Source organism: Petaurus breviceps, unplaced genomic scaffold, assembly GCF_028583685.1.
Source record: "Petaurus breviceps papuanus isolate PSGF00001 unplaced genomic scaffold, PetGlider_PUasm1.0 126, whole genome shotgun sequence".
NCBI lineage: Eukaryota > Metazoa > Chordata > Mammalia > Diprotodontia > Petauridae > Petaurus > Petaurus breviceps.
In genome coordinates, this window is record NW_027185655.1 from 12,738,577 (window position 1) to 12,744,576 (window position 6,000).

General features: G+C 39.2%; 1 protein-coding gene across 1 annotated transcript in view; it reads right to left on the bottom strand.

The window, feature by feature from the left end:
- The window catches only part of PRKG2 (protein kinase cGMP-dependent 2), a 117,155-nt gene that overhangs the window by 25,009 nt on the left and 86,146 nt on the right, over positions 1 to 6,000 (bottom strand). The gene's annotated exons all lie outside the window — the stretch shown is intronic.

Below are 6,000 nucleotides of genomic sequence, written 5' to 3' on the forward strand. Positions count from 1 at the left end.
AACCTCAAAAATCTTCAAAGAGGTTTAAGAAGTGTTAGCAAAAGGGACAAGATGAAGAGAAAGAATGATTTTTACCATTTTGGGTTATCATTCCACCTCTTAAAGTCATTACAGTCCTAGAAAATAAAATTGGGAAATGAACATAAAATACAGCTAGCCTTGAATCAAATTATTTTTGTAAGATCCTTCTAAAAGTCTGGATGATGGTTAGAGAAATGCAAATTAAAACAACTCTGAGGTACCACCTCACACTATCAGATTGGCTAATATAATTAAAAAGGAAAATGATAAATGTTGGAGAAAATGTGAGAAAATTGGACCACTAATGCACTGCTGGTGGAGTTGTGAATTGATCCAATCATTCCAAAGAGCAATTTGGAACTATGCCCAATGGTGTGTGTATATATATCCTTTGATCCGGCAATACCATTATTAGGTCTGTATCCCAAAGAGGACATAAAAAAGGGAAAAGGACCCATATGTACAAAAATATTTAAAGTAGCTTTTTCTGTGGTGGCAAAGAATTGGAATTTGAAGGATTTCCCATCAATTGGAAATGAGTGACCAAGCTGTAGTATATGAATGTGATGGAATACTATTGTCATATAAGCAATAAGAGGCAGATTTCAGAAAAACCTGGAAAGATTAACACAAACTGATGCAAAGTGAAATGAGCAGAACTAGGAGAACATTGTACAAAGTAACAGCAACATTTTGAAATGATCAACTCTGATAGACTTTAGCTCTTCTCAGCAATACAATGATCTGAGACAATTCCAAAAAAGGCTCATGATGGAAAATGCTATCCACATCCAGAGAAAGAACTATGGAGTCTGAATGTAGACTGAAGCACACTATTTTCTCTCTTTTTTTCTTTCTTACTATTGTTCCCTTTAATTCTGATTCTTCTCCCACAACATGACTAATATGGAAATATAATTGTACATATATAGCCTTTATCAGATTGAGTGTCGTTTTATGTAGGGTGGAGTGGAGGGAGGGAGAAAAATTTGGAACTCTAAATTTTATGAAAGTGAATGTTGAAAACTACCTCTACATGTAATTAGAAAAAAATAAAATACTATTAAATAAAAAAATATAAAATGGTACAGAGAAAACATAAATAAATAAAAAAACAAAAGTCTGGGTGGGTTTAAAGTGCAATGGTATAGCTCTTAATTCCCTTGTTAAGTTTCTCCTACTCTTCCTTGACTGGATTATCTGATAAGAAATGAAATAGGGGGCTGAGTAGAAACAGGACTTCTGCAGGGCTCCCACTCCCACCTCCTCCAATTCATGTAAAAAATGACTCTAAACAAACTTTGGAGCTACAGAACCCACAAAATAATGCAGAGAAGCTAACCTCGTGCTGAATACAGTCCAACAGGCTGGCAGGAAGGGGCCACCTCAGCACTCTAGGAGCCGAACCCAGCCCACCACCCACCACCCCCCCACACACCCCCCTGCAGGAGCCTGAGATTTTGGCCTCAGGGCGGCTACAACCAGCCCAGGCAGGAGGGACTTCAGATCACCAGAAGCTATGGTGGTTTTCAGGATTATCAACCCATAGATGCTAAGGACAAAGTGAGAGGTCAGTGCAATGTGGACTTTGGGACCTGAGAGTTTGGGAGTGCGGTCCAGCCTTTGCCCCCAAGGCAGGAAGCAGCTGAGGTGTGGCGGCTGTCCAGCCACTGCCACATGGCTGCTTCAGAGCTCTGGGCCTGCAGATTGCAGGGGGGCCAAGCAACCAGTCTGAGGGGTAATTGCTCTTGCTTTAACCTGCTTGAATCTGGATCACTGTCGGGTCGGAGGTCCTGGGGTGCATGACCAGTTTGCCAGAGCATGTGGAGGCTTCAGAGAGTACACCCAACTAATAGCTCTAGCAGCTGAGAAAACCCCAGCGATTGGGACAAAGATCCTCGCTCTGGTAACAGAGTCCTACTGTGGCAAAAAGCCCAAAAGTCAAATAATCGAGTAGCAATATGAGCAAGCAAAAGAAGCAAAGAAAGCACAGCAGTCCGACTTTGGATTCCTTTTTTGGGGACCAAAAGGATCAGGGCATGGAACAGAAGGAAGACAGTAAAGTCAGAATTCCTGGACCAAAAGCTTCCATCAAAAAAATAAGCTACTTACAGGCCATAGGGGAGCTTAAGAAGGATTTTGAAAACCAAATAAAAGTAGTGGAGGAAAAATTGGGAAAAGAAATGAGAATGATGCAAGAAAAGTATAAAATGAGAGTCAACTGACTGAGGAAAATAGCACCTTAAAAATAGACTAACTCAAATGGCAAAAGAGCCTCAAAAAGCCAATGAGGAGAAGAATACCTCAAAAAGCTGAATTTGCCAGATGGAAAAAGAATCTCAAAAGCTCACTGAAGAGAATCATTCCTTTAGAATTAGATTAGAGCAAATGGAAGCTAGCGACTTTATGAGAAATCAAGATACTATTAAACAGATCCAAACAAATGAAAAAATAAAAGGCAATGTGAAATATCTCATTGGGAAGACCACTGACCTGGAAAATAGATCCAGGAGAGATAATTTAAAAATTATTGGACTACCTGGAAGCCATCATTAAAAAAAGAACCTAGAAATCATCTTTCAAGAAATTCTCAAGGAAAATTGCCCTGTTGTTTTAGAACCAGAGGGCAAAATAGAGGTTGAAAAAATCCACAGATCACCTCCTGAAAAAGATCCCAAAAAGAAAACTCCTAGGAATATTATAGCCAGGTTCCAGAGTTCCCAGATCAAGGAGAAAATATTACAAGCAGCCAGGAAGAAACAATTTGAATATTGTGGAAACACAATCAGGATAGCATAGGATCTGGCCACTTCTACACTGAGGGATAGTGATATTCTGGAGGTCAAAGGAACTGGGATTAAAACCAAGCATCACCTACCCAGCAAAACTGAGTATCATGTTTCAGGGGAAAATATGGTCATTCAATGGAATAGAGGACTTCCAAGCATTCTTGATGAAAAATCCAGAGTTAAATAGAAAATTTGACATTCAGATACAAGAAGCAAGAGAAGGTAAACAGGGAAAAGAAGTAATAAGGAACGTATCAAAGTTGAACTACTTATATCCCTACATGGAAAAACAATAATTGTAACTTATGAAACTTTTCTCAGTATGAGAATAGTTGAAGGGAATAGAAATGTGTATGCGTATATATGTATATGTGTGTATATATATATGTATACATACATATATATGTCTATATAGGAGGGCATAAGGGCATATGAATACATATGTGAATGTGTGTATGTATGTATGTATACAGGTATACATAGACAGAGGGCACAGGACCAATTGAACAGGAAGGGATGATACTTAAAAGGTGAAATTGAGAGATGAGAGGGGAATATAGTGGGAGGAGATGGGGAGAGATAGAGTGGGGTAAATTATCTCATGTGGAGGAGGCAAGGGAAAACTGTTGCAGTGGAGGGGAGGAGCAGGAAGGTAGAAGGGAATGAGTCAAGCTTATTCTCATTGAATTGGGCTTGGGGAGGGAAGAGCGTGCACACCAAATGGGGTGTCTCACCCTACAGGAGAGTGGGGGGTAGGGGGACAAGAGGGGAAATGATAGAGGGGAGGTCAGGCTGGGGGTGAGGGAAGTTGGAAGCACCCACTTTTGAAGGGGGACATGATCAAAGTGGAGAGTGGAACTAGTGGGGGGTGGGATAGAATGGAGGAAAATATAGTCAGTCTTTCACAATATATCCACTATGGAAATGTTTTGCATAGCTACACATGTACAACCTATATTGAATTGCTTATCTTCCCAGTAAGGGTGGGTGACAAGGGAGGAAGGGAATGAATCTGGAATTCAAAAGTTTAAAAGCAAATGTTTAAAATATTTGCATATTATTATTATTATTTTACATGTAACTGGGAAATAAGATATACAGGCAATGGGGCATAGACATACACCATGCCCTACTGGAAAGTTGGAGGGGGGATGGGGAAAGATATGAGAGAGAACAGATTGTGGGAGGGGATATTTAGTGGGATTGGTGTTTTGGGATGGTGGGTAGGGGGAAAATGGGGAGAAAATTTGTAACTCAAACTCTTGTGGAAATAAGTGATGTAAACTAAAAATAATAAAAAATAAACATAAAAAAGAAATGAAGTAACTTATTTAGCTAATCACCACTTTTTACTGGTCTGGCCATTCTCAATATCCTTTGCCGGGTCATCACTGCCATGGGTAGGCACACCCTTACTGTGGGTTCACTATGAGATATATTTATAGAGAGGAAGGGAGGAAGGGAAGGAGGGAGGAGGGGAGGAGGGAAGAGGGGAGGAGAGAGGGAGGGGAAGAGAGAGAGAGAGAGAGAGAGAGAGAGAGAGAGAGAGAGAGAGAGAGAGAGAGAGAGAGATGCCCTTTTCTGTCTTCTTACCTCTAGTCCCACATCTCTAGAGCACCTATTAGAGATCACCTGGATGGTATCTCAAACTCACTATGTCCAAAACAGAACTCATTTTCTTCCCCCAAACACTCTATTCTTTTTTTAACATATAAAATAATGTGGGTTTTTTTTAGCATTTTTATTTAAAGTTTTGAGTTCCAAATTCTATCCCTCCTCCATCCTCCCTGAGATAGTAAGCAATGAGATATAGGTTATACATGTGCAATTATGTAAAATATTTCCATATTCATTGTTTTGTTCAAGAAGATTCCTATAAAAAGGGGGAAAAATGAAAGAAAAAGTAAAAAATAGCATGCTCTGGTCTGTATTCAATCAATATCAATTCTTCCTCTGGAGGCATATAGTATGCTTCATCATTCATCCTTTGGGATTGTCATAGATCATTGTATTGTTGAAAATAGCCAAGTCATTCACAGTTCTTCATCAAACAATGTTGCTGTTACTTGTACAACAGTCTCTTGATTCTGCTCATTTCACTATGCATCAGTTCATATAAGAGTCTCCAGGTTTTTCTGAAATCATCCTGCTTATTTCTCAGAGTACAATAATATTCCATTACAACCATACGCCACAGTTTGTTTAACCATTCACCAATTGATGGGCACCCTTTTGATTTCCAATTCTTAGCCACCACAAAAAGACTACTATAAATATTTTTGTACAAACAGGTCCTTTTTCCTTTTGGGAATGTTTTTGGGATACAGACCTACCAGTCCTATTGCTGGATCAAAGAATATGCAGTTTTATAGCCCTTTGGGTGTAGTTCCAAATTATTCTCCAGAATGGTTGGATCAGTTCACAACTCCACTAATAATGCATTAGTGTCCCAATTTTCCCACACCTCAAATATTCATCATTTTGCTTTTCTGTCATATTAACCAATCTGAGAGTTGCAAGGTGGTACCTCAGACAAATACCCTAGTCTTCCCAACTCTCCTGTTCTTTTTAAGGGCACCATAATTCAAACAGTACTCCAGTATTATAATCTAGGAGTCATTCTCAATGCTTCACTTTCATTCCACCATATCCAATCAGTTTTTCAGTCTTGCCTATTATTTCCTCATCATTATCTCTCACATCCTTTCCCTTCTCTCCATTCACACCAACTCAGGCCTCTTCATCTACTTACTGGACTATTGTAATATCCCCTTAATTTGTTTCCCTGAATCTAATCTTTTTTTTCAGCTCTCTTCTCCATACAATTACCATTTTACCATGGCACTCCCTTCTCAAGAAACTTCAGAGGCTCCCTATTGCCTCTGAGACAAAATATCCACTACTGTTTAGCAGTAATGCTTTCACAATTTAGTTCCAATCTATCTTTCCAAGCTGAAAACATATTATTCCCCCTTGAGCAACCCACATCAGTCACACAGGAGTGTGTCTTCCTTGTATATGACATTCCATTTTCAACCTTTGTTCCTGAACAATTCTCTTGATAATAAGTTACACCCTAATCATACTGACTTCACCCTTTTCCTTTTCCCTTTGAGTGACCCAAAATTTTAAATTTTTTGAGACTCTGATATCACTTGACTCAAAGCTAGATAGCTTTTCTGGTAAAATA